This window comes from Ictidomys tridecemlineatus, chromosome 7 (genome assembly GCF_052094955.1).
Source record: "Ictidomys tridecemlineatus isolate mIctTri1 chromosome 7, mIctTri1.hap1, whole genome shotgun sequence".
In the NCBI taxonomy this organism is placed as follows: domain Eukaryota; kingdom Metazoa; phylum Chordata; class Mammalia; order Rodentia; family Sciuridae; genus Ictidomys; species Ictidomys tridecemlineatus.
The window spans coordinates 147,256,834-147,268,949 of NC_135483.1; the positions used below are offsets into that span (position 1 = coordinate 147,256,834).

Consider the following 12,116-nt stretch of genomic DNA (forward strand, 5'->3'; position numbering starts at 1 on the left):
ACTGAAGAGGAAAGCCTCCACTGGCTTTCTGCCTCAGTTTAGGAAGAAGGTGTTAATTCATCATTTCCTTTTAGCCTTGTGAATCTGTATATTGTTAAAATCCTGTAAAGTGTCACCATTATTTTTCTTAATATAGAAGATATTTAGTGGTTATTAAACTTCCCTTAAAAAGATCACTACTTATGTAATGCAAATCAATATAATGCAAATGAACTACATAAGGAAGTTCGCTGCAAGACACTGATATCACTAGGATGTTTCCAGAGAGGACAGCAATTTTTTTCTGTTAGGAGACTTCACCTTTCCAAAATCCTTTTACTACAAATGCGTCAAGAGAGGTCAAGGAGATCTACTAGAATAGCTATTTGATTTGTGGTTTTCACTTTTCGAAATGGGTGAGAGTGTGAATTATAAATCCACAAATACTTGATTTATGGGACTATAGAATCTGAAAACCAATGCTTTGACCAAATACACAGTTTCCCAACCTTGAACATCTCAAGCAGCAAAACTTGTAATATTTTGCATTCTAAAGGCATTTATCTAATATTATAGGGAAGAGGCAGCACATACTTTAGGTACATATGGCATCAAAGTAAGATTAAAAGACGGAAAACTGATAAAAATCGGACCCTGAAACATTTCAGGGAGCTCTTTCAAGCTCAAATATTTAATTTTATCTGAGATGTGGTTTACTGGCTTTATGAAAACCTTTCATTTGATAAATGCATTTCCCACAGCATTGTGAATTACATGGAAGCTGCCAGTTTTCAGGCTAGAGGCTCTACCCCGTGACACAAATGTTATATTCTTTCTCTTTGGGGCATCTTTTGCTACATCTTGACAAAGTTTGAATTCTCCTTGGTATGATGCTCCTAAGAAAAGCAAAGCCAAAGAGAACTGCAAATTTCATCTCTATATGAAGATGAAGAGAATGAAGAAGGATGTTTCCCAAACCAACATTCCAAAACTGCCTTTATTTGTGTTCGTGGGCAAACGTGTTGGGGGGGGGGTTTAACTTGACAATTTATTTTCCTTTAAGGACCCACAAAACTTGTCATCCAGGTTCCTCATAAAAACGGTCTTCCAGAGCTTGAGGAAGCAGCGGAGAAGCATCTTCCTGCCAGCTCTCCCTTCTCCCCACGGGGCCCCCGCACATAGCAGTGGTGAAGCAGATGGTCCTCCTCCTCCCCTTCTCGTCCCTTCCGCAGTCCCACAGAGTCCTCCCACCCTGCGCTGACACCTTCACCAGCACTTCATAGACAAGGCTGCCCTTCATGCCTCCCAACAAGTGCAAACTTCGGGCGCCTTCTCTCTGCTTCCTCGTCCCCATCTCACCTTAGTTCAGCTGCACAACTCTCCTGGGACCCCACGCTTCAACTATTATCCTCCTCCCACACCTCGGTACCCCCCTTTCCCTCTAATGAAAAGAAAGACGTCAAACCCCAAACTTCTCGGTGGCAGAGGCGCTGCGGCTAACCACAGCGGGGCACTCTGCTTGTCCTCTCCCCATCTCCATCCTCCCTTTCCGTCCTTGAGAATCGGAGCCTATCCTGGGGGCTCTTCTGCTCCTCTGGCTTCCCAACCTTCTGTTTAACTACAGGGACTCCCACGAGACTGGCCTCTGCAGCCCGGGGAGCAGCCCCCTGGGCTCCTTCCTCTACAAGTGGGACTGCGGGACAAAGTGCAAACTCTATCGGGAGGTGGGCTTGCAACCATTCCCTTGGCGGCGCGCCCAGGTGCCCACTCTCTAGGCGGAGGCGGGCGGGGGAAGTACAGGAAGGCGGCGCCGGCTCCCAGGGCATCGGGCTGGGCTGGGGCGTCCGGAGCTTACCTCGGCGCGCTGGCCGCAGGCGCGTAGGGCAGTGGCTCCTCCAGCCGGGAAGCTGTTGCTCGCGCTCCGGCGGTTGCGGCGGTCCCGCCAGGGCTGCACTGAGGCTTCGCGCAGACGCTCTCTGCTGCAGCCCCGGACGGTGGCTACCGCGACAGCGGCGGCGGTGGCGACGGCGACAGCTGGGCGCAGCGCGGCCCCGGAACTGTCCAACTCTTTCGGGCGTGGGGCTCAGACGCCCGGCCGGGGCCCCGGCGCTGAGCGCCTGCGCGCCCGGCCTCGCCCAGGTGAGCCGCGTGTGCCCCGAGCCCGCCGGGCGCGCCCTGCCCGCACCAGCCGCCCGCCGGGCTCCCTCGTCTGGCCGAGGACCCCCGGGTTTAGACACTCCAACGCCACTCCCGCGCGCCGATGGTGGTGACGGTTGACCAAGGAGAGACTTGCAAGGCACACACACTAAAGCGATGAGGCGGGACTGTTCGGGGCTGGTTGACACTGCAGAGCCTCCCGCAGCAGCGCTGCCTTAAATCCCGCCTTGCCAGGCGCGCGCGCACAGCTAGGGAGAGCAGGCGCCTGCCGACCAGGGGTCCCACCCGGGGCGCAGCTTCGGGGCTCAGGTCCTTGAAGAAATGCTTGGCGATGACAGAGGTCCCCAAACCCGGATGCCAAGCCGCGCAGAAGGGCGGATGTTTCATGTATTAGGCAAACCAGAGTGAAACTCTCTTCTTGGAGATGGGCAGACCAACTATTTGTTTGTTCTCTTTGACCAGCTCTCTGCTCGCTGACCACACGGAGCAGCCTGGGCGTTTTTGGCTGAGCCGGGAAGGCCCGGAGAGCCGAGGCATCGCAGCCTTGCTTGGACCTGAAACCCTCGTGGGCGGGGAGAGGGCTCATTTCCTCCGGATTTCTATTCCGTGTTTATTTAAGTTTTCCAAACTGAAACGTGCCATCGGTTAACCTGATGTAGGGGCATCTTCTGAAAATTGTGCACACATGGCCAAGGTGCTCCGTCCTCAAAGGGAAAGCACTTGGAAAGAAAACATTGAAGGGAAAAGGAAAAAATAATTTCAAGAAAGCAGTTTTCTGAGATTACTTCTTTGGGAAGAAGTTCAAGGGTAATAAATGACAAGAGAGCTGTAGTAGACAGTAGGGATTTTTCTTTGGCCAGATGATTTTAAAATATTATTCTTTGGTTCTTGTCTCAGATGATTGACACCAACACCATAAATAATTAATCTAGCAGCTGTTAATGTCTTGGCATAATCGTCCAGAGTAAATATCTTAGCGTCCAGCCAAAGCCAATGCTGTTTTCCAGGGTGGCTTTGAGATTTAACAAATGTGCACTCACCCCATTCTAGAGCTTTCTAAAGGAGCAGGTTGTGTTTATTATCCACTTTGGAATGTAGGATTATTGCAGGCGCCAGCGCACCTGAGGTACCAGCGTGAGAAGGGGCATTACTCTGATAGTTTTTATATTTTTAGAATCCAAACATCTTCACATCCAGCTAGGCAGTCTCACTCATTACTAAGGGTAGATCTTTATTGGTATGTTTGTTCTTAAAACTGTCTCCTATTTGAAATTGCTACAGAAGGCAAGCTCCAAAATTCAATCATTTTAACTCAAAAAGATCATGAAGAACGATAATTGCTTAAAGAGTCCTTTACAAAATTATGCTCTTAAAGTCTTTTCCCATCAGTGAAGGTTATATTGAAAAATAAGTCTTGCACAAGTCCCTAAGGGTCAGTAGGATGGGGCTTTGGCAAACTGGGAGCAGCAGGAAATTCCAGAGGCAAAAGCCTTCCATGAGAGAAAAAAAAAAAAAAAAAAACACTCAGCTTTTTGTGCCCTGCACTTCAGAGTTGGGAATAGAACAGTTGTTGTGATTGCTACTGAACTCAGATAAGTATTGGTATCTCCAGAAATCTAAGGTACACATAAAAGGGGAGGGCCCCTCAACACCTCCAGTCAACAGCTTGGATTGTACTTGCAGGCAATTGAGTAACCTCTGCAGAGTGGAACACCTGTGAGAAGTGTTCCCTGTGGCTTGCACAATTTAGAAGTATGTGCATTTTTTATGTCCTGCAAGCTGCAACTATATCCTTCTTTCCTCCTTGTCTATTTTTAATCACCTATAGCTAAGACTTATGGTGGAGAATTATTTGAGGATTGTATTTCCTAACAACAGCTGAAAGAAGCATCAAATACTTGCAGACAACTCCCAATTTTTCACCTATGACATAAGTAACTAAGAACCGTGCACCTCAGGTCCTGAGCCAAGGCAGAATATAAGGGCTGAGACAATTACAGTGCCTCCTTTTAAATACAAGACATTAAACTAAAAAAATTAAAGTATAGAAAATATTAAAACATCTATTTTTAAATATTCTGATTGCAATTGTGTGTGTCTATTGGATAATTTGCATTGACTGTACTTTTCCAGAGTTATTGGATAGGGAAGATCTTCCTCAAACCCTCCTGTCATCATTTTTCTAGAATCATTATAGTGAACTAAACCAACTTGCAGAACTGTAGCCCTGGGTGAGGAGCATTGGGAGAGTGGTCAGATAGCATTGCATAGGGTGCTAGCACATCAAGAGGATAACCCAGGGCTGGGGCTGTAGGTCAGTGGCAGAGCACTTGCCTAGCATGTGTGAGGTACTGGATTTGATCCTCAGCACCACATTAACATAAACAAATAAAATAAAGACATTCTGTCCATCTTCAACTACAAAAAAAAAAAAAAAAAAAAGAGGATGACCCAAAGACAAGGAAGCAAAGCACAAAAGAATTCACTTTTTTCCCCCCTACTTTTTTGGGTTTAAGAGGTATGTGGAACATTTGTTCCTAAATATTGATTGATAAGCAAACTCCTTTTACATCCATAAATTCATTCTTTTCAATGGATAAAGAACTTGGTGATAAAAAGAACATCAACCAATTCAAGAAATTTATTAGTAGGTTGGTTTTACTATATAAGAAATTGATATAAATTAATGCACTTTACGTTACTTTATACAACTAGACTCCACATTTTAGATTGCTTTGCAGGTATCAACAAGACAGTGATCTTGAGGCTAGGGGCCATATTTTGAAAATGGCTTTTGCAATGGAAGAAAATTAGACTAGTAATAGAAAAATAATTTGATTTTCAATAATCTCCACTATGAATTTTTCCTGATAATTCCCTTTCAGATGGCTCTAGTGCCTTATGATGGGGGAAATACACTTCCTGTGTTGGAAGAGCAGAACTTGAGGTCTGATCTTGCACTATCTAGCTGTGTGATATTTTTCACTCCTTCTATGGTTCAGGTTCCTTGTCTTTATATGGGAAAATAAATAGATCTTTCATGTATGATTATCCTGAGGACCAAAGCAAATAAAAAGATATTTTTCAAATTATTAAACACCTCACAGATAATCATCATAATTCCGTTTAACACCTAATTGTGAAGCAGATAAGAGGTTCATCTCCATATTTGACAATAAGGTGTGTGTGTGTGTGTGTGTAGTATTTCTAGTATACTTGATGTTACTTTATAAAACTAGACTCTACGGACATATTAAATTGCTTTGCAGGTATCAGTAAGACAATGGTCTTGGGGCTAAGGGCCATACTTTGAAAACAACTCTTGCAATGGAAGAAAATTAGACTAGTAATAGAAAATCAGAATTCTAATCTCAGCTGTTGCTCTGAGCCTAGAACTTCAGTTCTGTAAGACTGAATTAATTACATCAGCCTTGTCTCAATAGATTACTGTAATACTCAAAAGAATATATATACATATAATGTATATAATATATATTTAATATATATTAAAATATATATTTCATATATAATATATATTTCATATATTTCAGAAATGCTTCAGAAACTGCATAGAAACACAAGGTACCATTGGGTGACACTTGTCTTCCTCATATTTCTCTTTTCCCCAGTGCTTCTGTGTACTAGAGTGTACTAAAGTGTGTTCTCTCTCTCTCTCTCTCTCTCTCTCTATATATATATATATATATACATATATATATATATATGTGTGTGTGTGTGTGTATAAAACCTTTCAATAGGCTATTAAATTATATTTATTCACAAGGGTACATGAATATCTTGCAACTGTCACAAAATCTTGTATTTTATTTCAATTTGTCCACATGGTATGAGAAATTAATGTTCTAAAACTCCTAACTCAGATTTAGTAAAAAAAAAAAAAATTGTATTTGTTCAAACCACTTATGTTAACTATTTTAAGGATCTCTGCCCATTTAAGATAAGTAATGATAAACTGTAACCCCCTAAAAATGAGGTTTTATTGATCAAGGGATTTTCTGTATCATTTTCTTATAAATTTGCTTTAAAAATAATGTGATTTTAAAAGATAATAAATCAATTTTATGAAGACGTTCCAAACTTTACCTAGTCATTTATGTCTTAAAAAAAAAAAAGCAATCAGTAGGAAACAGCCAAAGAGTTTAATGGAAATATTAAGGTTATTTCTAAGGTGTCAATTTGTGTTCTACATTTGTCTCATTTTTAAATCTTACTATATTTTGAATCTAATTGTGGTAAAAAGATAAAACCTACTCTTCAATCTTAAGCTTCCATGAGGAGCCATGCTGTTCTTTTTTTTCTTTTTCTCCCTGTCTTGGGGGATTGTATTTATGTGAATCATTAGTGTTCTTTGAAAGAGAATTGTCTTCTTGGCCTTTAATTATTTTTTAACTCAAGATTGAGTTCCCTTTCATCTTCCTTTTTTTATTCGAATGCCCTTAGCAGAGAAGGGCCCTGGATTTAAATTCCTGGCTCACTATAGTGTGTGTCTTCCCTTTTTACATAGAACTCATTTTGATTTGTCATGAGATTTTTAAAATTAATTATTTAAGTATTTTTCCCAAGTGTGACTGAGCTCTGTTTGTTTTCATCCTTTCCTCATAAAAATTTATTTTCTTAAGATCCAGTGGAATTAGTGCTTTGCCATGACATTGTGCCCTCTCTCTGAGGCAGTAATATTTTTTGTGTCCAGAGGTGATCAATATTGTAAAAGTATTCCTTCTAGTCCCTAACCAAGCTCTGAAGTGATAACAGTACTGCTTGTTATGCATCTGCCCCTTTGAAACCTAATCCAGCGATGCCCTGGGCCCTGAAAGCAAGGCTGCACAGGTTTCTCAATACCCCCAAATCCTTTCCTGATTTGACTACAAGGTGATTACCTTGGTTAGCACATATTCCCCTGTTTGGCTCTTTGCTCTGAGACAAATAGAAAATAATCTTTGAACTTTATTTGCAATTTTGATTTTCTTTTACTTTTTGCAAATCTGAAGATGTGCTAATAGTCCTTTCAAAAACATGATTCATTTCCTGGGCTTAGTTCTTCCATTGGCTCTCTTATGCATTTTGTTCAAAACTGCACGGTAATTCTAAAAGTTCCCCAATGACCAGTACCTTTTGGCTTCGGATTTAAACACTTGTCCATTTTAACCTTTATAATAATTTTAGATAAATCACTAATATTGAATTTACCGTGTTGGATAATTTTCAAAAAATTTCAGTGTCTGCATTGCCAACATGTAGCCCTTAGGAAGACTGCTGGGTTTCAGGCACTATATGTGCCTTATCTCATTTATTTTATCCTATGAGGGAGAAATTATTAATACCATTTTACAGATGGGGAAAGTGAGATTCAGTAAGTTTGTGATACGTTAGAGATCGTAAATAATTAAAGCCACAATTCTTAACTCAGCTTTTTCTAATTTTAAAAAGCCCTTTGTATGCTTCTTCTTGAGGTGGATCAAAAGTATGGATTGATTAAACATAAACTCCACTGGAAGTGGAAATCATATCCTATTTGTTTTTCATCCTTTAATACCTTAAATATAGTGCCTTACAAAAAGCAGCTCAATGTGTGTCCAGCAGAGTACATGGTTTTATGTTTTCTGTTTTTCACTTGGATAATTACCATCACGGAAGCTTTTGAAATTATCTCAATTCAGTTACCCCAAGGCAGGGTTGCAGGAAAGGAGTTAAGAGGGTTGAAAAAGACCCTGTCTTTTTCTTTTTCTTAATTATTTTTAGTTGTACATGACAGTAGAATGTATTTTGACATATGATGCGTACATGGAGTGTAACTTCCCATTCTTGGGGTTGTACATGATGTGGAGTACACTGGTCATGTATTCATATTATGAACACAAGAAAGTTATGACCAATTCATTCATTCCCATAGCCCCTCCCTTACCCCCACTCTGCCCTGTCCAATCTGGTAAACCTCTCCCCCCACCACCATGCCTTGTATATCAGAGAGGAGTCGCCTTTGGTATTTTGAGATTGGCTTATTTCACTTAGTGTGATAGTCTTCAGTTCCATCCATTTACCAGCAAATGTCATAATTTCATTCTTCTTTATGGTTGAGTAATATTCTATTGTGTATATGTACCACATTTTCTTTATCCACTCATCTATTGAAGGGCACCTAGGCTGGTCCCATAACTTAGCTATTATGAATTGATCTGCTATAAGCATTGTTATGGCCTTGTCACTACAGTATGCTGATTTTAAGTCCTCTGGATATATGCTACTGGGTGAAATAAATGAAGACACTTATTTCTTGACAAATCCCCAATACATTGTAAACTTTGACCTCTCGACATCCTTCAATTTTGGACCACCCATCTGGATCTCTCTAAACAACTTCTTAAGGAGGGAACCTATCTTACCTCTCATCCTCCTGGTAAGATTGACAGGCCCTGAAAGCTAGGAACTCTTATATTTACTTTGCATTCATCTCCCTCTACAGTGCCTAGTACTGCATCTGACGATCGTAGGTGTGAAAGGCAAATATAGCTGGTAATTTTCCATTCTTACCACACATGTGCAAAGGACCTAATTCCCTGCTGCAGCAAAGGAGGTGATTTTTCAAGAAGCTGGGTCCAAGCTATCATTTTATCATTTCTTCAATAAATATTATGTGTTTGATGTACAAGTATTTGCATGAGGCAGCAGAGATACAATGGTGAAAGACATGGACTTTATAATCTATAAATCCAAAGAAATGGAAACCATTTTACTATAGATCAAACAACGGTTGCTGCTTCTCCTTTTACTCCAGCCCTCATCTCTTTGTCCTCCTTTTGTATTTTACATTTCCACTTTGCCTCTCAGGTTCCTGCCCCTCCCCTCATTTTCTAATTGATTAATCCTTTTCCCCATCTCTCTTTCTTACTACAGGCAATATGATAATAATTTACTCAACGTGAAAATGGTTTTTCTACTATTGGTCAAAGTTCATCTCATTTTTATGAGAAACCACCATCACTTTGCCTATTTAAGGGGCCATCGGAGTCCTAATAACCCTGGATGCCATTAAAGCTGTCCTAGTTGATAGTATTTTCTGGCTGCCTTTTGTTATCCAAGTACCCTCCAAGAATTTTCAGGCAATTGGAATATAAGCAACAATCATTTAAACATCAGATATTACCTGGAGAATTGAAGTTATTATAACTCAGTGGGTTTTCTGAAAAAAAAGTTTCTCAAAGGAGACAGAACTAGCTGAATTACAGTTAGGAAGCAATGAAAATATGAGGAATATAAGGTGGGATTATGGAAAGACCTGCAGCCTGGGGGCAAAAGACTTGCATGCTAGTCCTCCCTTCTTGGATGGTGGTCTTGTGAAGTTCAATTAAATCTCCTGAGACTCTGTTTCCCTGTCTGTTCAGCTTGGACACTATGAAGAAGCCTTCTCAACTGACCTCAGTAGGTCCAGGTTTTACCCTGGCCTCACAGTTATTTCACACCTGTACATGAAAGTTTCTCACTTTATACAAATATCTAAATTTCCAAACCAGATCAACTAAATAGGTCTTTTACTACATTTTTAAATTTTATTTTTAAAAAATATCTCAAAAGGCCCAATTTTGTATTCTCTGGAATAACTGACAATGTCTGGAGATATGTTTGGTTGTTATAAGTCAGGAATGCTGTAAAGGGCAGGGATACTGCTAAATAATCTGTAGCACACAGGACAGCCCTTGTAGCAAAGAGTTATCTATCATCAATAGCCAAGATTAAAAACAAATTTAAAAAACAATTTTGTATCATCAAAGGACATTATACACAATATTCATGCTCACTAAAATTTTTTAGATACATTTATTTTAAACAGTATGAGATAGCATCAAAGTAGCAGACAAGTTATATAAAAATTTTGTAAAGATACGATGAAATGGATATCTTATTCATTGGTGCAGATTTTTCTAAATATAATGTTTACCAAATTTATTAATGTCTTAAAATGATTATTCCTATTGATAGAATTTTTAGATTGAAATTGTTTCCCCTATCTAGGGAAATAATGTTAACTGTGGGGGAGAATAACACAAAAAATATTTATGAATATAGGAAAAAAATTAAGACAATCCTATGGGAAAATATTGAACACATGTCATTAAAGGAAATTTTTGTAGCTATTCTTAATGTTTGTTAGAACTTTGTAGTAGCAATTAGAATTACTGTAAAAAGGAAAGGAGCAGATTACTATATACTATGCATGATCACTGCAAAGCAAACCAAATCAACGCATGTAAAGATTGAGGGAAATGCAAAATTCACCCATATACATTGATTCATTGAAGTCTTGATTGATATATAGCATTTCAAGTGCACTGTATAGGCCACATAAAATATACTTGAATACATTTTCACACTTGTATTTTGTGGTATATATCATCTGATACATTTTTACATATTTAAGTTTTCCTAATTTAAAAACCTAAGAAGACAAAGAGTTTGCTTTTTTATTTCCTTCATTATACTAAGGATGTAGTTACATGAGACTATTAAACAATGGGGCATACTCTCATGCACTATTGATTGGACTGTAAATTGATATAACCTATCAGGAAGATCCCTTATGAATGTGCTTCAACACAGCAATTTCTCATGATCTTAGAAATATGCCAGCACATCTAAGCAAAACAGTATATGAAGATGTTTATTTTATCATGGTTTGAATAAGGAAAGTTTGGGAGCAAACTGAGTGCCCAGCAACAGAGGAATTTATCCTACTATGTATCAAACTTACAAGAAGTAGACTGTATTCGCATTTTAACTTTTATGATAAAAGTTAATAAAAGTTGTTCAAAAGCAATTGGCAGAAGATAAGTAGTATATACTATCAATGTTGGCAGTGTGAAGCTCTTGCTACTTCAAATATCTGCCGCATTCTCAGGGTTTGGGTACCTAAAGTGCATCTGTTTTTACCTATGTATTTATTTTGTTCAATAAAAGGAATAAATAATAAACACATTTGGACAAGAAATGAAGAAGTGTAACTGATCCAAGTTTGCAACAGAATGCCACTCAAGCATGTCCAAAGAATCAGGAAATTAAATTTCATTTATTTTAATTAACAGTAATCAGTGTAATCCCTGACCTAGACAGGCTCCCTATTGCTGGAAACTCATGCTTCTCAAGAAAACCTGTCATCTCTGGCCAGGTTCAACTATAAATATTTCTTCCTCATAGTAATGCAAATTCACTATATCAATTTTTCTCACCTCCATTTCAAAAGTATATTTCTTTTTTTAATTGCATGCCTGGCTCCTGTTTATCTTCTTCCACTGGAAGATTGAAAAACAAACAAAAAGCATTGGTTTGGTGTATCTGAGGTGAAAATGGGCTGGGCATCAGCACTCCTTTCTTGCTCTGCCATACACTCCAAAAAGCAATGAAATATCTATCCACAAAACCCTCCCTCTCCTCTCTTCTTAACCTGTAGTTCACAGTCTTCTCTTTTCACCACCCCTGATATCCTGATATCCCTACCTCAGGTCCTTTTCAACTATCCATTTCTTATCTCATATTAACTTCTTACAGAACATTCCACCAGATAAAAAATCCCCAACCCACCCTCTCATCCAGCAAGAAAATTAACTCTTACATTCCTGGAAATTAGAACTCATCTGACTTGCATCATTGATTTTTTTTTCTTTTACACAAGGGCATGCCTCAGAATTTTTTTAACTTGTTATTTCTAGGTAAATCCACCTCTACATATTCTTTCCCTCCCTCCCTCCCTCCTTCCTTCCTCCCTTCCTCCCTTCCTTCCTTCCTTCTTTCAGCAGAGATTAAATCCAGGGGCACTTAAACACCCAGCCACATCCCCAGAACACGCATACTCCCCCAACCCCCCCCTTTTTTTTTTAGGTAATGACACTCCACATGACAGTGGAGTGTATTTTGACCTATTATACATACATGGAATATAACTTATTCTAATTACGATTCCATTCTTGTGG

At 39.4% G+C, this 12,116-nt stretch overlaps 1 protein-coding gene across 4 annotated transcripts in view; it reads right to left on the reverse strand.

Moving 5' to 3' along the window:
• Znf385b (zinc finger protein 385B) overlaps nt 1-2,061 on the reverse strand; it is a 359,572-nt gene extending 357,511 nt beyond the window's left edge. For all 4 annotated transcript variants that reach the window (XM_078017681.1, XM_078017680.1, XM_078017679.1 and 1 more), the window contains exon 1: nt 1,835-2,061. The gene's annotated coding sequence lies outside the window, so the exon portion shown is untranslated. The remainder of the gene's footprint in view (nt 1-1,834) is intronic.
• Nucleotides 2,062-12,116: the final 10,055 nt, after the last annotated feature.